Source organism: Rattus rattus, chromosome 2 (assembly GCF_011064425.1).
Source record: "Rattus rattus isolate New Zealand chromosome 2, Rrattus_CSIRO_v1, whole genome shotgun sequence".
Lineage (NCBI taxonomy): Eukaryota > Metazoa > Chordata > Mammalia > Rodentia > Muridae > Rattus > Rattus rattus.
The window spans coordinates 228,514,761-228,538,107 of NC_046155.1; the positions used below are offsets into that span (position 1 = coordinate 228,514,761).

The 23,347-nt window shown below is 43.4% G+C and overlaps 1 pseudogene; it reads left to right on the forward strand.

The window, feature by feature from the left end:
- The first annotated feature begins 21,973 nt into the window (after positions 1-21,973).
- On the forward strand, positions 21,974-22,907 carry LOC116893581 (annotated as a pseudogene).
- The last annotated feature ends 440 nt before the right edge of the window (positions 22,908-23,347 follow it).

The window sequence follows — 23,347 nt, forward strand, 5'->3', positions numbered from 1 at the left end:
GCTGCCTGCTTTTCTATCTTAACAGAGGGAAACAGTGTGGCAACAAATGACTCTTGAGATTTCCATCTCTCTACTCCGCACAGCGGCTCAGAGCCCAAATTTTACTCAAGCTCTCTCGCTCACAGATGGTTGGCTATTGACCTTTCATTCAGAACCACAGAGCTCACGAAGCATTCTACTGCTTGGTAACCCTAGTAATTTCAGCGGTTTCTTTTTTGGTAGCAAAAATAAGCATCCCACATACCCTTCCTCACCTGCACTCTGAGATGCCTTGCTCTTCATGGGAGTGACAAAATTAGAAGGGAAAAAAAAAATCTCACACTTAGGAATGGCAATGAGAGACAGTTCCTTCGCTCATCTAAAGTCCTGACTGAGTTCTACCTCCACCTCTTACCCACTGGAGGCAGAAAATTGAATCCCACGCGCCTTTAACCACTTGTGGTGTTTTGGGTACTTTCAAAGTCATCATCTTTTCGGAGTGGCATTTAAGGGTTGGGTGTCTTCACAGAGTGTCAACAGGAAGAATCACATATTCCAACCCTGAAAACCAGAGAGGCCAGAAAGAACGACCTACCTAGAAATAATTTTGGTCTGGACACAGTGCTTCTTGCTAAACAAAGGCACACAAGAGGGAAGGGAAAACTTTAAGGGAAGGTGATTTAAGAAAAATGTGTTATGAACTAGGAAAGGGAAATACTTGGGGTGGGGGGAGGTATAGTTAGGGGTGGAAAAAGGAGCTTCAAGTCGGGGCAAGGTGGCAGGCAGGGATCAATCACAAGTGTGTATGAAAATTCTACAAGAAAACATATAACTTTGTAGACTCATTTAGAAACAAGGGAGGGGCCGGAGAGAGGGCTAAGCAATTAATAACTGCTTGTTGCTCTTACAGATGACCCAGGCTTGGTTCCCAGCATCAACACGGTAGTTCAAAACCACCCATAACTTCAGCTCCAGGATGTCTTCTTCTTACGTTCTCATGCACATGTGTAACTTTAATTGTTTCCAAGTCCTATTTTTAATGATGGTTCTTAAACGCCTTAACCTTCCTTATAACCCAACACCCACCAGAGGTAGCGGAAAGAAAGGATACAGGGGAAGTGGACCTGTGTAGAAAGATTCTTTGGAGCAACACCTGTCTGTGTTACCTGGAAATTAGCAGTTCACAGGTTAGCAGGCAGGGGCAGCCCAATCCACTCGCAAACACCTCAGGGATACATCAGCAGACCAGTCTGGTAGAGTTGGGATAGCAAAACCAATCAGCAGCTGGGACAGGACCTGGCAGAGACAGCCAGGGCTCAGCCTTGGTAGGAGTCAGCAGGAGGGACCCACAGGAACACAAGGAGAAGTTCTCAGCAGTGCCTCTTTCAGAAAAGCGAAGATCAGTGAGGATGCGAGATCCACAAGCGTTGCACAGCTAGCTGTACCAGCAAGCCAAGCTCTGTCTCCCTTACTCCATGGAGTCCTATTTATACCCCCCAGACATGTGTTCTTCATGTTCCTTGCCTCAGCATGGGTTGTGCACCATCATGTGCATCTAGTCAGCCTGTGTCTGTGGAAGTGGCAAGAAACTGCAGTACACTATCAGAAGTTTTTTTGGTGCGTTTCTATGGATTCCCAACAAATGCAGCTCAATTACGTGTAAGGCGAACCAGGACATGTATGTCGTGTGCTCTTTGGGGGTGGGGTCTTCAGGAGGGAATTAGAATTAGATGGGGTAGAAAGAGGGGCTTCGTGAGAACTACAAAGTCTCAAGTGAGCAAACCCACTCTGCCTATGTGATGTTCTGAACCTCCTCAAGACTGACCAGCAGGAAGCCCTGGCTGGACACGGGGCAGATGTGGACAGGTGCTTGGGGTTCCTGAGCTCCAGAACTGTGAACTAAACAAGCCCCTCTTCTCTGCAAATCTCTCAGCTTATAGAATTAAGTTAAAGCAACAAGAAGAAGAAGGAGAAGAAGAACAGGCTAAGTCACAAAGACAGCTGGAGCAAGGGTGATACAATTTAATCTCTTCAATATGAAATTTGTTTATCTTTCTACCCATACTGCAGATCCTGCTTGTCAATAACAATAGAAATGACAGATTGGAATTCCAAACACTTGCCCTGGCTTGTTCGACAGTATGCAGAAGGCAGTCTGAGAATAATCAAACCAGTGCTTTCAGCAATAACATCACAAAGACCTCCAAAAATTCATTTCTGGTTAGTGCTTCTTTTTTGATGTATAGCTATGCTATTCCATAGTGACAGAACATTTGATTATTGTTTACCTTTTTCCTTCTCTTCTGTTTGAAATCAGTTAATGTATTTCTGTGTATGTGTGTATTTGGGAACAGCTGTATGAGGGAATTAATCCGTTCTCACTTGTGATCTGAGTCCGAAGGATCAACCTCTGGTTGGCTGGCTTGGCAGTGTCCACTGAGCTATCTCTCCAGCCCTCCCTTCTATTTCAGTCGGTGTCAGTTCCCCAAGTATACAGATACAGCTCACCATCCATCTTGATGGTAAAGTCTTCCCTGTGGTTTTCTCCACAGTCCCAAAGAAGAGTCACACAAACAATACTTTCTGTGTTCTTAAATTTTCATCATATCTGTCTGTGGTCTTTAATACCCGAATGCCCCTTTAAATGAATGTGCAGCTCTTAGTCAGTATTTGGTAACCTGGAGCCTCTTGAACATGGGCCATTTTCTGCCATTTTAATGTGTTCCTATCAAACACTTGAGCACAACTTGGATTCAGTCAACCCCTGCCGTGACTATGGTGTGACCTTGGGCTGAGTGGTCAGGTTTTGTTTCCTTCTTATTGTGGTGGTGGTGGTGGTGGTGGTGGTGGTGGTGGTGGTGGTGGTGGTGGTGTGGTGGTGGGTGGTGGTAGTGGTGGTAGTGGTGGTGGTGGTGGTGGTGGTGGTGGTGGTGGTGGTGGTGGTGGTGGTGGTGGTGGTGGTGGTGGTGGTGGTGGTGGTGGTGGTGGTGGTGGTGGTGGTGGTGGTGGTGGTGGTGGTGGTGGTGGTGGTGGTGGGGGTGGTGGGGGTGGTGGTGGTGGTGGTGGTGGTGGTGGTGGTGGATGGTGGTGGTGGTGGTGGTGGTGGTGGTGGTGGTGGTGGTGGTGGTGGTGGTGGTGGTGGTGTGGTGGTGGTGGTGGTGGTGGTGGTGGTGGTGGTGGTGGTGGTGGTGGTGGTGGTGGTGGTGGTGGTGGTGGTGGTGGTGGTGGTGGTGGTGGTGGTGGTGGTGGGTGGTTTTGGTGTTTTTGGTGGTGGTGGTGGTGATGGTTGTGGTGGTGGTGGTGGTGGTGGTGTTGATGGTGGTGATGGTGGTGGTGGTGGTGGTGGTGGTGGTGGTGGTGGTGGTGGTGGTGGTGGTGGTGGTGGTGGTGGTGGTGGTGGTGGTGGTGGTGGATGGTGGTGGTGGTGGTGGTGGGTGGTGGTGATGGTGGTGGTGGTGGTGGTGGTGGTGGTGGTGGTGATGGTGGTGGTGGTGGTGGTGGTAGTGATGGTAATGGTGGTGGTGGTGGTGGTGATGGTAATGGTGGTGGTGGTGGTGGTAGTGATGGTGGTCGTGGTGGTGGTGGTGGTGGTGGTGGTGGTAGTTCTTTAAAAACACAGCTATGCTGAGGAGATAGTTTAGCTGGTAAATACTTGCCACTTAAGAGTTGGACTGAGTTTGGACTTCAGAGTTGGACTTCAGAGTCCTTGTAATAGCTGGATGGGTGTGGCTGCTCCTCTGCAATTTCAGAACTCAAGAGGCAGAGATATGGAATGCCCAAGGGATGCTGGCTAGTCAAACTAGCCAAACAGTAAGCTCCAAGGGGCAGAGGGAGACCTGGTCTCAATGTACAACATAGAGAGCAATTGAGGAATACAGAAACATGAGCCTCAGGCCTTCACATGCATGGGTAGATGAGCACACATGCATTCATACCCATGCAAACACGACACAGACATGCACATGCACACCACACACATGTGTAAAAAATGAAACTAAAAATAAAAGCCAATATTTTCCTTTCTTTGCAAACAGACGTTTTCCCTCACATTATAAATCCTGATTATGGTTCACCCTCCCTCGTCTCCTCCCAGTTCCTCCCCACCTTCCCTCCCATCTGTAGCCACACCATTTCTGTCTCTCATTAGGAAACAAACAGAGAAGCCCAGTTTTTTCAGAGTTTATTATAATATGAGTATTAGCTAATATTTTCACTGTGACTTTTCAAAATGTGGTATCAGTTTTATTGTTGTTACTAGATTTTTTTCCCAAAAACCTTTTCATGTTTTGTTTGTTTTTCAAAATCTGTTTTAAAAACAAGCATGCGAGACCATGCCATAATTAAGTCTTCTTGAAGCCTTAACTGCAGCTGATGTGCTCTCATGTTCCTTCTAGGGTACGGACTGTTTTAAAAGTTTGATTATTTTCCTTTTTTTTTATATTTTATTTTATACATTCCTCTTCATCTCCGAAGTTCTCTTCAGATTGTATCCTTTTATGAATTTCATGATTTTCCTGTTGTGTTTTACATTTAAAAATACAGTTTATGAGAGTCATCTCTTTTGAAAACCTGGCCTGCTGTCACACTTTCATTACTTTGGGGAAACCATTTAAAGTAGTTTTTATTATATTTTTACTTATTTAACTTTTCAGACTGTGAGCAGGTGAAGGTCATAGGACAACTGGCAAGAGGTGGCGCTTCTCTCTCTCTCTCTCTCTCTCTCTCTCTCTCTCTCTCTCTCTCTCTCTCTCTTTCTCTCCTCTCTCTCTCCACATGGGTTTCAAAGACTACACTCAACACGATGGCTTGACAGTCCATCTCTTCCTGCTTTCTCTGTGTAAAATTGATCCCTTCCTGTTGGTCATTTCTTTACATGAAATTAATTTCCATGAACTAGATTTGTCTGACCCACTCTTCTGCCGTCTGGCAATGAGCTTGAACATACAGTGACTTACCTTTTGAGACTCCGTTCCCAGTTTTATCCAGGCTCTACCTTCTTTTAAAGATCTCTCTTTTGCTCAGATTTTATTTGCTTTCCAAGAATCTCACTCCATTGGGCCACCCTAGCTCAGTATATCCATGGCTCCGTTCTTCCTAATCTGAAGGGGGTGGTCCCAAGGACATGCCATATTTAACTGGCTGTGTAAAAGCCACTGTTGCTAGGGTCAGAAGCACTCCCTTAGAATCACCTCTGGCTTCAAATGACAGCGCTCAGTGGTCATTAAGTCAGTAAGTCATTAGTTCCTCGTTATCCTGATGATGTCAAGAACTAGGTTACCCTGCTTCCCCAGCCCCTCAACTTCCTGCTCTTTCACTATTTGAGAATCGTTTTTATTTTCTTAAAGATGGTTTCTCCATGTCCCAGCTTTGCCTCTATGCTGTAGGTAAGAGGAAGGGCAGAAAGTAAAGGACAAAAATAAAAAGAACAGGTCTGAAACTTTCTAAAAAAGACCCACTTAGTGCCTGTGCCTTGACCAGAGTCAATCACTTTGCCATTTGCCATGTTTTTACTGTAGTGTGTATATTCAAACACACAGACACACACACACACTACACTACCTTAAATGTTTAAAATTACAATGATAAATAATATGAGATAATAACAATAATAATGATAATAATCCAATAATAAATCATACGAGAAGATTCATGTTTGTGGATTCAGTTTGGCTTGACTGTATTTATCCCAAAGTTCATGTTGATGATATTTCAAGGTTGAGCCTTTGGGAACTAAATAAAATTCTATGAAATCATGACAATAGGGACTCCATGATAGCATTACTAGCTTCTTAAAAAATGGGGGATGGATCTAAGCTGGCAAGTCTCACCATGTCATGCCCTCTGCTATGCTAGGTCCCAGTAAAAGGCCCTCACCAGACCCTTACCAGACTTCAAGCACATGTCACCCCCATTTTCTTGGACTTCCAAGAACTGAATGTAAGCCATCAAAATTTACATTCTTTATAAGACTCTGGTTTAGGGTATCAGAATATAGCCACAGAAAACAGACTAAGCCAGTACACGTTGAGTTTAGACATGTAAACTGTGGTCTTTCCATACATATAACCATAAGAATATAAATCTAAACACCTTTGCATTAATAGAGCACTGTGAGCTCTAACTCAGTTGTGTAACTCGTTCACCGGGTCTGGCTTTCATCCCCAGCATTGCATAAACCTGATATGGCAGTTGTATGTCTGTGGTCCTAGCTCTTGAGAGGTAAAGGCAGGAGGATTAGCAATTGAAAGATATCCGGGCTGGAGAGATGGCTCAGCGGTTAAGAGCACTGACTGTTCTTCCAGAGGTCCTGAGTTCAATTCCCAGCAACTGCATGGTGGCTCACAACCATCTGTAGTGAAGACAGCTACAGTGTACTTACATAAAATAAATAAATAAATCTTCTTTAAAAAAAGAAAGAAAGAAAGATATCATCAGCTTCATAGAGAATGTGAGGTTAGCCTGAGCAATGCCCCCTCCCGTCATTGTTAGATAAGGAAGTGCAATTCTACAGGGAAGTACTAAGTACATCCTATTCACAATCTTGCCTGAGTGACATAAGCACAGGAGTTAAGTCAGATGCAAAGAGGAGGCTGGCTGCTGAGGAAATCAGGCTCCGCCTCTGTTTCACTGAAATGAGACTGTGACTTGCTTATATGCTTATACTTCTTGCTTTTCCTGTGGCTGTTACAGAAGTGATGATAGAGAGAGCAGTTTTCTGGGGCTCACAGTTCAAAGCTGCCATCTATCGTGGCAATGAGACCACAGAGGCAGAGCTTGAGACAGCTGGTCACATTGCATCCATGGTCAGGAAGCAGGGACCCATGAAAGCTAGTGTTTGACTCCATTTTTCCTTTGTATTTGGTCAAGGCTCTTAGTCTATGGAATGGTGCTGCCTATAGCTAAACCAGGTCTTCCAACCTCAACTAACCTAACCTGGATAGTCCACAAAAGTGCTCCCCACTGTCTTAAATAGGGTTCTATTGCTGTGAAAAAACACCATGACCATAGCAACTCTTACAAAAGAAAACATCCAATTGGGGATTGTGGTGGTTTGAACATGCTTGGCCCAGCATGTCTGGTCTATAACTTCAGAACAAGATTTAGAACTTTCAGCTCCACCATGCCTGGACACTGCCATGCTTCCCACCTTGATAATAATGGGCTGAAACTCTGAACCTATAAGCCAGTCCCAATTAAATGTTGTCCTTTATAAGAGTTGCCTTGGTCATGGTGTCTCTTCACAGCAATGGAAACACTAAGACAGAAATTGGTACCGGAGACTGGGGTATGGCTGTGATAAGCCTGACCATGTTTTTGTTTGGAGGAATGTGGATTGGGACTTTGGATTTGAAAAACATGGAATGCTTTAAGTGGGGCTTAATGTTCCATCCTGGTAGGAACCTGGAAGACTCTGGGTGCTGAGAGTTCTACATCTTGTTCAAAAATGACCAGGAGAAAACTGACTTCTAAGCAGCTAGGAAAAGGGCCTCTAAGCCCACCCCCACAGTGACATAGTTCCTCCAGGAAAGCCACACCTACCCCAACAAGGCCATACCTCTTAATAATGGCACTCCCTTTTGACCAAACATTCAAACTCATGAATCTGTGGGGCCATTCCTATTCAAACCATCACATCCACTAACCACTAACTCCCTCACAAGTATACCTAGAGGCTTGTCTCTCAAGAAATTCTAGATCATGCCAGGTTGATGATCAATATGAATTATCACAGTGCTTCATTTTCTTTTTCCCTGATAAATAAGAAATAATAAAGCCTTTTTTAAAAAAGAGGAGATACATTAAAATTTTACTTCTGAAGTTAACAGCAGAAACTTTATAACTGTGTGGTGGTTCCAATGAGAATGGTCCTCATGACATCTGGATACTTAGTCACCAGAGAGTAGAATTGTTTGGGAAGGATTTGGAGGTGTGGCTTTGCTGGAGCAAGGGTGTCACTGGTTGTGTGCTTCAAGATTTCAAAAGCCCGTGCCAGGCCCCATCTGCCTCTCTCTCTCTCTCTCTCTCTCTCTCTCTCTCTCTCTCTCTCTCTCTCCTTCCTCCTCCCCCTCCCTCCCTCCTTCCTACCTTTCCTCCCTCTTTCCCACCCTCCCTCCTTCTGTTTGCTCTCTGTGGATCAAGATATTTTGCTCTCTGTGACTGCTCCAGTGCCATGTCTGTTTGCTTCTTGCCATGATGATAAAACTGTAGGCCACCCCTCACATAATGCTTCCTTTTATAAGTTGCCTTGGTCATGGTGTCTCTTCACAGCAGTAGAACAGTAACCAAGACAAACTGTTTCTCTTGTTCTGAGTGCTTTAAATGTACCTGCTTATGAACAATACCAGCCCTTCTTAAATCACATCTCTCCTTTCCTGGGCCTCCCAGCAATAGAAGATAATACTAGGGTCAGAGAAATCCTCGGACAGTAATATAGGAAAGTGAGTGCTTTCTTATAATGACCAAAAAAGATGATGTATAATTTCCAACTGCTCATTAATGCCTCTCTCTTCTTTCTCTTTTCTTCATTGAATTTACCATCCCAGAGAAAAGTATAAATCAAAATCTAAATATGTAGAAAATTGAATATAGCAATAGTTCATCAAAACATGAATTATAGGGGCTGGAGAGTTGCCTTCATGGTTAAGAGCACCCTTGCTTTCATGGAGGACCTGGGTTTGAGTCCCAGCAACCACATGGTGGTTCACAACCATCTATTAAGTCCAGTCCTAGGGGATTCAATGTCCCATTCTGATCTCAGTGGGTATCAGTCATGCACATGGAACACAAACAAACATAAAGGCAAAACAATCACATGTGCAGTTTGTTTGTTCAAATAAATCTAAATTTAAAAGTCACCCTTTAACAATTGGCTTTAGGGGACGGAGTGATGGCTCAGTTGGTAAATTGTTTACCTTCAAGTACAAGAACTTAAGTATGATCCCCAAAACTCATTAAAAAAAATCTTGGTCCACTGGCATGTGATTTTAATCCTGTGCTGGGGAGATAAAGACAATGGGACTCACTAGCCAGCCAGTTTAGCATAGCCTACTTGGTGAGTTCCAAGACAGTGAGTAATCTTGTCTCAGAGAGAGAAGGGGCTGGGAGAAGAAACTATAAACAGAGCCTGAGGAACAACAACCAAGGTTGTCCACTAGCTTCAATGCCTCTATTCATACACACATGCACAACACACATACATTCACAACACACACATTCACAACACACACATATTCACAACACACACAGGCTCAACACACACAGACACAATACACACACACAGTCACAACACACACAGACACAATACACACACACAGTCACAACACAAACGCCCACATATACTTACAACATTCATACATTTACAGCACACACATTCACAACACATACACATTCAAAACACACACATTCACAACACACACATATTCAAAACACACACATTCAAACACATACACAGGCACAACACACACATTCACAACACACACACACAGTCACAACACACACACAGTCACAACACAAATACCCACATATTCATAACACACAACACATTCACAGCACACACACACACACTTACAACACTCATACATTCACAACACACACAGATTCACAACACACACACAGATTCACAACACACACATTCATAGCACACACACAGGCACAATACATTCATTCACAACACACAGGCACAACACAAACACCCACATATTCACAACACACAACACATTCACAACACACACATACACACACACACATACACTTACAACACTCATACATTCACAGTATACACACATTCACAACACACCCGATTAGCATTTAAACAATTTTAAATGTACAAAGTAAAAAAATGAGTCTGCACTGACTGAGCAAAAAAATGGAAGGAAGCATGGGAAAACTTGAAAATATTTTGTACTGACACATGCAGTTACTTAAACTCTAAAAACATCCAAGCATGCATTTTAGATTTTCAAGCCCCTATGCACTTCGGTGAGAATTAAATTTGGCTGCTTTTGAGGCACACGAACACCACTCATCCAAATGCAGCTTTGGATCCAAATCAGTTTGGAGCCAAGGAGAAAATCCACTTTATATGCAATTAATTCTGATACATAGAGAGTTGCATCTCCTTTTCGGGGTGTTTACCCCTGGAAAAATTGTTTTGATCAAGTTTCAAGTTTGAAACCACAAAATCGAACTGTCTGTTAATTGGAGGGGATGGCGATAGCGTGTCAAGACATCTGTGTGAAAGCCGTGTCCCAGTGTATACAAGACTTATTCTGATTCTAACAGTGGCCTCTGAGGTATAGACTTACAATCCCTACTTGCAAAGGGCAGGGCTAAAAGAAGAAGAGTGAATTCAGGATTCCACTCTCAAGTCTGACTATTCTGAAAGGCATACCTCTAAGACCGGCTGTGAACTAGAAAGTAAGATATAGCCCCTCCCTTCACAATAGGTCACTGAGGAAGGACTCTGGAAAAGAAGATGGGAGAGTATTTAGGGCTGCAACGGAGGGATTGATGAGTAGTTTCCATTACCACTCTTCTGCTTCTTTCGGGTCAAGGCTGGAGACTGGGTAGACTATAATATGAAACAAAGCAGGGCTAGATGGAATAACCCCAAGACTCCCAATCTCTGTCCTGGAAAGGACATGGGCTGCCAATGTTCCTGGACCTTCCTGCAGCCTCCGTTATCACCAGCAAGGAAGAAATGTGTCTGAGGCAGATGAGGAAGAGGAACATTCAGGAGCCTGTGACTGGGGTAGCATTGCCGAGACAATTAAGTCCTTAAGGCTTTGTTTTAATAAGTGGTTCATCCTGTGATGAATTCCTGATATAATGACATTATGGGAGATAGTGAGAAGTGGGAGATAGGACTTAAAGGAGTGGAGTGGATCACTGGCCATTGGAGCTTTGTTTCTACCCTAACGTCCTTCTGTAGCCTCTTCCTCTGCTTCCTGTTGTGATGGGTGGCACATTGGGAAACCAAGAAGTAAAATAAGCAATTTTCCCTTTAAGTTGTTCTCAAGAATTTTATTCATACTAATAACAGTTCCTCATAAACCCCTCCAACTTTTTAAACATGTATTTACAGTGAAAACATTCAGAATGCTTTTTTCTCTCCCAGTTTTGTGAGCTCCTTAGGATGCAATGACTTTGTGTAATTACCCTATGGCACAATAGAGACCAGAACTTTTCACTAGTACTTAACCATATTTTGGTGGTCACTAATCAAAACCACCCCCATCTTTCCCTCTTTTGTACTCTTCCCACATCTCATAACCACCATTCTCTTACCGAGTTCCATGAGATCACCTTTCCACAGACATATGCGAGACCATGTGGTGCTAGTCTATTTGTATCTACCTTTTTTTCACTTAACAAAGTGACCCCTGGTGCATCAAATCTCTTACAAGTGATAGACCCTCATTCTTTTCTAGAACTGAACAGTGTTCCACCATGTGTATATTCCATGTTTTTTTTAAAATCTGTTTAAAAGTTGGTGGACAATTGTGGTGGTTTGAATGAAAGTGTTCCCATTAGGCACAGATGCTTGAATACCTGGTCCCCAGTTCATGGCGATGTTTGGGAAGGATTAGGAGGAAATTGTCTTGTAGGAGAAAGTACAACACTGGAGGCAGGCTTAGAGGTTTCAAAAGCCATACACCATTCCAAATGTTCTCTCTGTCTCTATTTCTCTCTGTCTTTTTGTCTCTCTGTCCTTCTCTGTGTATGTGCATGTGACTGACTGAGTATGTGTGTGTGTGTGTGTGTGTGTGTGCTTGTTTCCTTCTTACAGTTTAAGATATAAGGCTCTGAGCCATGCCTACCTGCTGTCATGCTTCTCCACCATGATAGTAATAGGTTCTTATCCCTCTGAAACCATAAGCTTAAATAAATTCTTCCTCTATAAGTTGCCTTGGTTACAGCCATGATGTTTTATCACAAGAACAGAAGAGTGACTAATGATGCGCCTAACGGTGTCTCTTTTTCTTGGCTATTGCAAACAATGCTTCATTAAATATCAGTGTCTATGTGTGATTCCATGTCCTGTGGACATGTACCCAGTAGTGGATGATATGACAATTCTTTTAAGTTTTGAGAAGTGCCCACGTGTTTCTCCATCATGACTGTACTAATTTACTAACTGCACGTTAACTAAGTGAGGTTTCCTGTTTTTCACTTCCTGTTGAGCACTTGTTATATTTCATCTTTTTTGTAATGTCTACTTTTACTAGAGTGGGGTAGTATTCAGTTTGATTTAGATCTCGCTGATGATTAGAAATAGGAAGAATGTTTTCAAATTCCTGTTAACCATTTGTATGTCTCCTTTTTGGCAATATCTGCTTAGGTCTATTGTTCAGTCTTTAATCAGGCTAGTTGGTCTTTTGCTGTTGGGTTTTTTAAGGTTCTTTATGTAGCCTGTCAATCCCCTGTCAGATGTACGTCTCAAAAATACTCTTGTTTGTTGACTCTTCACTTTGCTGGGAACTCCTCTTAAAGAACATTCAAGTTATTCTTGTATATGAGACTCTTGAAAGCGACCAAATTAACAGTCTCTTTGCAAGTTCAAGACCTTAAGTTTTGATGGGGGTGTTTGTTTTCAAGTTTACACACAGAAGAACTTAGAGAGGAAAGCAAACCTTCAAATGCTGTACTGCAGTGAACATCCTTATTGTATAATTTATGAGCACCACAGGAAATAAGCTCTAACAAGGAGACCAAATGTGGAGAGCGACGCTTGAGGGGCATAACCACAGACCTACCCAACCACTGGGTCAGTCTTGTAGAAAACATTGACAGAACCAAAACACCGGAATAAAGAATGATGAAGACAAGAGATTTGCAACAGACGGAAGCTGTTAGCACAGGCCAACACTCCTGGACTGGGTCATCCAAACAGATTCAAATCAGCTCCAACATTTCCTGGGATCAGCGCTCCCACAGCTGTGGCCTCAGAACCTTCCCTCCTGAGCTATCCAGGAAGTCTCCTCATTCTTTCCAATTGCTGAGCTCTCCAGCTCAGGCTTTCCTGGAAAATTTGGCTTCCTTTTCTCCTGCCTTCCACATGGAATAGATATTTGAGAGAAGAAGGTCATGTCACTTAATTCAACAATAACTCATGTTCAGAAAAAATGATTTCTTGACTTGGCCTATAATTAATGCAGCCCTTTATATAAGCTCCCCAAACACTGGCTGACACTAAACTATGAAGAAAATGTCTAATCTGCTTTAAGGCTTAGTTCTTCTCAATAATTCACATCAGCCCTCCAGTAAATCGAACAGTTCTACATCGTAGGGAGACTTCTTTCCTGCTGTACCCATCCCTGTGACAATACAAAGGCGTAAGCAGAGGAAGGAGAGTTGGGGATCCTATGGCCATGATTTGCACCTTGATTGTAGAGTACCCCAGTAGCCTCTAAAGGCAAGGGCAGCAGCTGTCTTTTACGTCTGATTCTGGGTGACTTGGCTTTACCTTGGCTCTCCTAGTTCCATGTTCCCCAGGATTGTCTCAGTGTCTAGGCAGCCAGGGGTCACCTCACTTGTTCCCACAGATCTCTGCAGGTCTACTAGTTCTCCATTCAACATCTGTACTATTCTGTATTGTTGAGGTTTGGTCTTTTGCTGTGTATTATAATACTAAATACTAGCCCCCAAGGACAAGAAAATCTGCACATAGACCCAAGTGATGCTATGTGACCTTATCTCCTAGTCATCACTAATTGGTGAAAAAAGATGCCTACAGTCTATAGTGGGGCAGAATCTGGGGTTCCCAGGCTTGCGTTCTAAAGAGAATCATGAGAAGAGGGAGAAGGAGGAGAGGAGGAAGATGCTATGGGGTAAGTGAGTCATGAAAGCATGGCCGTGAGGACTGGCCACTTGAAGTTTAGAGCAGCCCAGATGGAACATGACAAATCATAATTCGGGATTATTGATAGGGAAGTAGATTCTAAAAGCATAGAGGGTAGATATATGCCCAGCTCCAGTACTAATTAAGACTTATTATAAATATAAAAGTTGTCTGTCTTTTATCCAGGAACTGGATGATTCGAGGCAGGGACTGGGATTAAATGTTTTCTACAACACAGTATTGCCAATTCTTCTCTTGTCTGTACACTTCACCATAGTCCTTACCTCATGCATGCTGTGATTTGTAGTTACCTAAGTATTCTTATTTAAATTGGTACTTGTCTATCAATATATGAAGACATCTGATTCTATGAAGAGAAAGTTCATAGAGGTCCCTCTCTATAGCCACAACACTGGGTGACACTCCCATTGCTAGTTTGTTCATCTCAGAAGAGCTTTACCACAGAATAACTACCAATACTGTTCTTTTTAAAGTGTGGGTGTCAGAGAGACAGTCGAGAAGTGGCTGTGCAAGTTTGAAGGCCTGAATCAATTCCCAGCACCCACACTAAAGGCTGGCCATAGTGGTGGGCATTTCCAATTCCAGTGCTGGTGAGGGGGAGACAGATTCCTTACTCTCACACCAGGTAGTCTAGGAGAGTTGGTAAGCTCCAAGCTCACTGGGAGGTGCTGCCTCCCCAAAAATAAGGCAAAAAGTGATTGAAAAAGTCATTGCGCATTAACCTCTGGCCTACACACACATGCACACATGCACACATGCACCCATGCACACATATGTGTCTGCATGCACATACAACAAAGCACACACCTGAATACACACACACACACACACATACACACACACACACCAAGAGAGAGAAAGAAAAGAGAGAGAGAGAGAGAGAGAGAGAGAGAGAGGGGAGGGGAGGGAATCAGTTAGTTGTCAGTCATATACTTAAACTGGCAAGTTCTAGGTATGATTTTAAAAAAAGTCTGTGGTAAAATTTCTTACGTTGTGAAAAATGTTGAAAAGTGGACAGAGTTATTATAAACAACAGTCTCCAGGAATAGGAAAATTACCAAAGGCAGAAAACAAATGGAGGAAGCTATTCATGGAAAGCTAACAGGTCTGTGGACTTCTTGCTAGGCCTCTGCCGTCGTTCCTCCTCAGGCAAGCAGCAACACTCGTAATGCAGAGGGGACAGATTTGTTTCTCGAAGGGTCAAGCACGCATCCCTCCAGCTAGAGGTGACAGATTCCACAGGGACACTAAAGTTGGCAAGTCAGCGGATGACACCTCCTGCTTCTGCTTTAGGAGGACGAAAAACCAACTGGACATTTATATGTGTCATATTGGAAGGGAGAGCACAGAGGGGCTGAAGCAGAACTCCTCCTGTGGCTCTGAATGCTTGCACCAGAGCTATCTCAGAGCACCCACCAGCAGGTGAAGACTGAAGGAGATGTTAAGAGTTTACTGGGCTTGATGGGTAACATCTGTAGTCCTAGCACTTGGGAGACTAAGGCAGGAGGATCTTTAGAGATCTGGGGCTATCCAAGACTATGTAATGAGTTCAAGGCTAGCCTGGGCTACAGGGAGAGACACTGTCACAAACAAACAACAATTAATCATAAAGACAAACAAAGTCCACTCTACACCAGAAGAATTTGCCATAATTCTAGCACTTTCCTCAACAGACCTTGAAAGGGCAGGGTTAAAAGTCTTATGGCCTCAGAATATATAAATATGGCCTCTGATATATAATTACTTGGCCAGTAAACGACAAAGGCACGGGGACCTTTGTAATGAGGCTAAAACAAGAAAATATCAATCTAAGAAAGCCATCATAAGTTGAACATTAGGGCAAAGAAAATCCCCAGCCTAAATATGGATGGTTTGCTAAAATGTAAAGTAATGCTCAAAAATATTGAAACTGAGAATACTTAATTCAGTCTATTAGCCATGGAGTCCGATTTTCCATCAATAAATTCCAGGCATTAAGCAAAAGAAACAAGAAGTAACTAGTTTTTGGCTTTTAGGATTTAAAGACTTCAAAGTAAACACCTATAAAATGTTTGTGGGGAGTATGCTGACGACTCATCCAAAAACTAGCAACAATAGAAAGACAGAAGCTACAAATAATACCACATGGAAATTTTATAGCTGAAAAAAAAAGTCAATAACTAAAATTTCAAATTCACAAGACAAATTCAACTTAGGATTGTTGATATCAGAAGAAAGAAACAATGAATTTGAATGCTGACTGTGATGGTTTGAATATGCTTGGCCCAGGGAACGGCACTATTTGGAGGTGTGGCCATGTTGGAATAGCTGTGTCACTGTGAGTGTGGGATCTAAGACCCTCATCCTAGCTGTCTGGCAGTCAGTATTCTGCTAGGAGCCTTCAGATGAAGATGTAGAACTCTCAGCTCCTCCTGCATCATGCCTGCCTGGATGCTGCCTTGTTCCCACCTTGATGATAATGGACTGAACCTCTGAGCCTGTAAGCCAACCCTAATTAAATGTTGTCCTTTATAAGACTTGCCTGGGTCATGGTGTCTGTTCACAGCAGGGAGACCCTAACTAAGACACAGAACAATATATTGTCTAATTGGTTGTAAAAGAACATAAACAAACGGAAAAAGAGAGAGAACTGGAGAAAGAGCTCAGTGGGTAACAGCTCTTGCTGATAAATCTGTTGATTTGAGTTTAGCCCCAAGGACGTACAGGGTAGGAGAAAACCAACTCCCATAAATGGTCTGTGCCCTTCACTAGTATGATAGGACAACCGTGTGCCTTTCTCCAATAAATAAATGTTGCAGAAAAAAAAAAAGACTTGAAGGAAAACGAAAAGCACCAGACACATGGCAGAGGAAATACTAAATAGTTCAATGTGTATCAACGTGTTCAACAGGGGTCAGAGATAAACTATGGAGACAAACTTTCCAAATAGAGTAAAAATGTTGTTATAGAATAAGCTGAGAAATCCAATTAACAAACAAAAAAAATCGTTGGCTAAATGTGAAGAGAACGGAACTAAAACATAGCATATCCAAAATGCAGGAAAACAGATAAAATTTTGAGAACAGTAAGAGAATAATTACAAACCACATATGATAAAAAAAAACTAATATAAGTCAGAGTTTCCCATGTTTCAAAATTAATGAAGTGTAGACAGTAAGAGAATGGTATACTCAAGCTGATAAAGGGAAAGAAAAAGACTATTCAGTATTTCAAGATCCACCAAATCTTACATGAAAAGTAAAGAGGAAATGTGTTTTCAGGCAAGCAGAAATTAATTACTCCTTAATTACTGCTAAAATGTGCTACAAGAAATATTTGTAAAGATTTATTTAAACTCTGTGTGTGTTCCATGTAGTTCCCAAAAGAAGGCATTAGATCCCCTGGAGCTGGAGTTTCAGGCAGTTGTGAACCATCTGATGAACATGCTGGAAATAGACTTCAGGCCTTTGCAAGGGAACCAAGCCTTCTTAACTCCTGAGCCATCTCTCCAGCCCCACTACACGAAACATTAAAGACCCTTCCTTAGGCTAAAGAAATCTGTACCAGATGCTGACTCCAGTCTATAGAAGTAAATGTCTAAAAACTACGTAATGCATAGTTATGCAACACACATTGCTGTTAAAAAAAATTGGCATATAAATACAATGTTCCACTCCAAACAGCAAAATATTCATTATTTTCAACTTCATCCTGAGTACTTGTCAAGATTGACTAAAGGACATAAATAAAATTCATTTCAGTAAGTTTAAAAAGACAAATTATAAAAGTGTATGCTAACAACTGAACTGTTTAAAACCAATCAGAGAAATACATTGTAGAAAAAAAAATCTAACCGTGTAGAAATTGAACAGTACATTTAAAGTAGTTTATCAAAAAAAAAAGAAATCAAAACGAAGGTTTAAAGTATCTGAGGTTATATTAAAATACAATATATGAAGAAGATTAAACATAAAGGAGTGCTTCAGGGAAAGAATATATATATTCTTTATTTATATATATGTGTGTGTATATATATACGTGTGTGTGTGTGTGTGTGTGTGTGTGAAAACACAATATAAGTTTTCACTTAAGAAACTAAGACTAAAAGAACCCAAGGAAGAAGAAATTGTAAAGATTGGGGTAGAAACTAGCAAGATGGAAATCAACAGATGATATACAAAAACCGATGAAACTAAAATTCTTTTAAAAAATTAGTGAAATTCTGGCCAGTATGATTAAAAAAACAAAAATAAGCTACTAATATTATTAGTGAACAAGGGATGCTACTATCTACCCATCAACAATTAAAGCCAACACTACGAACATTTTGTATCAGTGTAACTGGAAATTTATCACAATGGTGAGTTTTAGTTGCCAACTTGACCCAATCTAGATTAATTGGGAAAAGAATGTCAGTGAGGGATTGTTCCCATGGGTTAGTTAACCTGTCTGTGAAGGACTGTTACCGTGGGTTAGTTAATCTGTGGCAGGAAGTGCATGCATAATTTCATGATGGAAGGTGACAGAAAGGGCTGGTCAAATTTGGAAATGATAGAACTGGTCCAGTTTCAAAAATGGGTTGAGTGACTATGTATACTTGTAAGTTTTATCCAAATGTACGGCTAAAATCAATAACTTCTATTGTACTTCCCAGTATAATAGACTAAATTATAGTTCCAGTCCCCTGCCTATTCTGCTGTTACTTAAAACTAACACCTCGGGGCCAGTAATATGGTCTGGGGTATGATAAAGGCACTCGCGGCCAAACCTGATGATCTAGTTTGACACCAAGTGTGTGAGCCCTGCTCCTGTTGTACGGAATCACTAATTAAGGATTAAATAGTTGGTTTGACCTGTGGGAGGTAAATCAAAGATGATTTTCTGAAGCTTAAGAGAATTTCTAAACAAATTAAAAAATGTTAAACAATTTTGGGTTAAAAAGCAGGGACATTCTTTTAGGTGTTCCTGTTATGAGGGAAGAAGCATTTGAACAAATTTTTGACAAAGAAACATGGAATTTTTAAGTTTTGGGTGAGCTGTATTTTCCAAGCTCTAAGTAGCGAGATTCCATCCATTATTTTTTGTCTTTGGTGGACCTTGCCCGCCCACACGTCAATTATGTCTGACAGATAAATATCACTGTAAAAATCACAGTTAGTCAGTCGGGTTCTGGTTCAGTACCAAGCCGTTTCCAGCTAAGAGGCTGAGGGGACGATGATACTGAACCATTATAAAATAAATCAGGGTTAAATATGGGAAAACTCATAATTAAGGTCGAAGTCCACCATGAGCCTTGGAGCTCCGTGCAACATGGGAGTCTCCCTTGTTAGCAAGTTTTCTCCTTCTCTGACCTTGCCTGGGGGATTCTAAGCCCCCACACTCGCCTTTTACTGAGAAAAGTCGGGTGTAGCATAACACCTTGGCGTTCTCTATGCTAATGAGGTATCTAGATAGGCCCTGAGTGTTCAGCCAATGAGCTTCCTTCCCTTCCTGGGTAGTCGTTCCTACAAAAAGTATTTAATCCCTGGTTTGCCCTGAGTAAGGTGTGTGTATTCACATTGCCATTAAATAAAACCAAACCTGGTTCTGCCCCATCCAGGGCTCAGCCTTTCCCTTCCTTCCTGCTGTGTGAATGTTCTGAGGGGAAGGGCAACCCTTAGATTCCGGGTTCACAACTCCCAGCTGTAACCCCAGCGGTGCCTGGATACACAGGAGACTGGGAACCACAGACTGAGGACCCCTTTACAAACTGTTTTCTGCCTCCCTGAACAACCCAGCAATTGTGCACAGTGCTGCGGAGAGCAACCCCGGGTAATCTAGGCAAGTTCTTCTATGAGCTACATCTCCCGCTGATGGCTAGCAGGAACAAAGATATGTACCCAAGGGAAGAAGTGGGCAGAGCAGTGGCTGGCGCTCCACAGAACGTGCAGTGAGATGGCTCTGCAGAGATGAGGCAGAATGCGCAGGACATTCGGAAAGGACTGCAGAATGGTGCTGGGCTGGCTGAAGCCTGATGCCCCAGGACCTGCTAGGTCTACAGGACTTGCTGTGTTCTCTCATAGCTTCTCCTACTTTCTTAGCTGCAGACCAAGGGAGTTTAGCTGAGATGAAGTTTGACTCCAGTTTTATAAAGACATTGACTCTAAACTCAGTGAAAGAATTACAAAACTAGGATAGAGTGAGGGTTTGAATAAAACAGTCACCCAAGGGCATAGATTTGAAAGCTTGGTCACCTGTGACACGATTGGGAGGTATGGCCTTGTTGGAGGAAAGTGTCACTGGGGGCTGGCCTTGGGGTTTCAGAACCTCCAGCCAGACCCAGTCTCCACCCTCCTCCCTCCTTCCCTCCCTCCTTTGCTTCCTCCTTCTCTCTCTCTCTGGTGCCTGCAGATGTAGACATAGAACTCCCAGCTACTCTCCAGCACCATGTCTGCCTGCATGCTGCCATGGTGATAACGGACTGAACCAGCCCCAATTAAACGGTTTCCTTTACAAAAGTTGCTGTGGTCACGGTATCTCTTCACAGCAATGAAAAACCTAACTAAGACAGATAGAAATCTAGTTTTAAGGCCAGAAATAAATATAATTTTTGGAGGCTTATCAAAGGTTAGACCAAAAGTTACAAATACAAAATTATTTATTAGAGTTAACATTGATTAGAAATGACAAAAAAATACTTACAATATGGACTAGAGAAATGGCTCAGCAGTTAAGAGCACTGACTTTTCCAGAGGTCCTGACTTCAAATTCCCAGCAACCACATGGCGGCTCACAACGATCTGTAATGAGACCTGGTGCCCTTTTCTGGTGTGTCTGAAGACAGCTACAGTGTACTCATGAAGGAGGAACTGTAGTGGCTGCCTCTGCATAAATGCCAGGGGCCACACAGCCGCAAAGGAAACTCCTGCAGGAGGACCTAGTTGAAGACTGCCTCAGAGACCAAGGATTGATTATGCAGACAATGCCAGCCAATCAGGAACTGCTGTTTGAAAGAGATGCTTGCTAGGGACCCATGGGATGTGGGTGGAACATGTTAAAGCAGCTTGCAGCAGTGTTCTGCATTCTCACCGGCTCCTGGAGTCTGTGCTGCCATTCCATGCCATCTCATCTCCAACCCCCAAGGGCAGGTAGGGTAAGGCAGTGGGCATTCCAGGGCACAAGCAGCCACTGGTGCACAGTGTGGTCTACGGACTACATTATCCTCATTTTGTTACACTTGCGGACCTCCTTCTCTAGGGGCTTGTTTTGTTTGTTGCTACTGTTGTTTTTGCCTGTTGCTGCAAGGACTGTGCTCACAGTTAAACCTGATCAGATCTTCTTCTCCTTGCTTCCCTGCTGTGCACCCTTTTCCTTTGTTTGGTGAGTTGGCTCCTTAGTGTTTTATATTGTAGGTCCTGCAAAGGCCTGCTTGTCCTGCTGACCGTTGTACTTTCACTTTTGGTTTCAGTTTGAGGGTGAGCCTTGAAGACCTCTTACTCTGTCTTCTTTGTCTTTGAGCATTCAAATGACTACTGAACCTGTCTGTTGGCAGGACTTGGATGAAAATCAGGGATCTTTTACACCTGTTGTGGCTGATGTCCCCCACAAGCCCTGGGGTTGATGGCCCAGACCCACTTACAACCCCTACACTGGGGAAAAGGGATTTTGGTATTTTGGTCTTACGACTGCCATCACTGCAGCCATCATTGCCAGGACAACAACAGCTACTATTGCTCTGACCCAGACAGCCACTATGGTGGAGACTGTCAATTCTGTAGTCTCTGAGTCAGCTGAGGCACAGCAGGCATAGGAGGTACTAAATCAACATCTTTATAAAGCCGCCCACACTTTACAACAGATTGACTTACTAGCAGAAGAGTTGGCCCTTGTTAGGGACATGTCTCTATTGGCATGTGACCTCTCACCAGGTAGTACATAACACTACTAAAGCTCGACAACAGTTGGCTCAATATCTCGAAGGTACCTGGTCAGACAAACTCTTTAACTATTATTCTGTGTTGTTAAGGGAGAACACAGCCAACCTCAATGCAAACAGGGTATCTGTGCTCTCCCTGGATGCCAGATTCTTGGGGAAAGTGTGAGACCATTTTAAGAGGCTGTTTGAGGAGTCCGGGAAGCCGCAAGTTGTCTGAGTCGAGCCACCAGAACGCGGTAATGAAGCGTAATGGGTGCGGCTTTGGTGGCAGGGACGGCTTTGGTTACCGGAGTGGTAGAGGAGGAGGCTGAGGAGGCACAGCAGGTTTTGGCGGTGGACGAGGAGGCTTTGGCGGTGGAGAACCAGGTGGAGGTGGAGGAGGTGGTGGCTTCAGTGGGACGAGGAGGTGGAGGTGGCCGAATTGGAGGCTTCCAATCTGGGGGTAATGGGGTACGAGGTGGTGGTCGGGGAGACAAGAGAGGAAACCAGTCAGGGAAGAATGTGATGGTGGAGCCCCATCGACACGAAGGAGGCTTTATCTGTCGCCGAAAGGAGGATGTGCCCTTGTCACAAAGAATCTGGTTCCTGGAGAATCTGTGTATGGAGAGAAGAGAGTCTCTACCTCAGAAGGAGGTGACAAAATTGAGTACCGAGCCTGGAACCCCTTCCGCTCCAAGCTGGCCGCAGCAATGCTGGGTGGCGTAGACCAGATCCACATCAAGCCGAGGGCCAAGGTGCTCTACCTTGGGGCAGCCACAGGCACCACCGTCTCCCGTGTCTCTGACATTGTCCGCCCGGATGGTCTAGTCTGCGCAGTTGAGTTCTCTGGCTGTGACATCATCAACTTGGCCAAGAAGAGGACCAACATTATTCCTGTAATTGAAGATGCTCGGCACCCACACAAATACCGCATGCTTATTGCGATGGTGGCCCAGCCAGACCAAACCCGAATCGTGGCCCTGAATGCCCATACCTTCCTGTGGACATGTGTTTTCCATTAAGGCCAACTGCATTGACTCCTCAGCCTCAGCAGAAGCTGTGTTTGCATCTGAAGTGAAAACGATGCAGCCAGAGAACGTGAAGCCCCAGGACCAGTTGACGCTAGAGCCTCGTGAACGAGACCACGCTGTGGTTGTAGGCGTGTACAAGCGGTCTCCCAAGGCGAGGACCTGAAACTCAGCTGTCTGGATTGAAGAAATGTGTGTTGCTACTGTTGCACTTGTGGCTTTTGACTTTTTGCAGTGAATTCCTTTGTTTTTCTATTAAAAGACTCATCTGTCCAAGAAAAAAAAAGAGGCTGTTTGACCTCTCACGGATAGCCACTTATGCTATGAAGGGAGGAATGGTCATATTAATAATTATTTTGTTTAAGTGTCTCACACAGCATATCTCCAGGCTGCACTCCATGAATAAGGCCACCCTCCAGGTGCTGATGGCTCTTGAAAATCCCGATTGCAGCCCTCCTAAGGAAGTGATCAAAGCCTGGATGGCAGAGATCCGTGAGACCACCGTGCAGGCTGTTCCTTGACTCCCCCTCTGGAGTGATATCTCCTTGAGGGCTGGTAGTCAATGATGGGTAAGATCCTAGAAGACAGGACAACCTAAGATAGGCA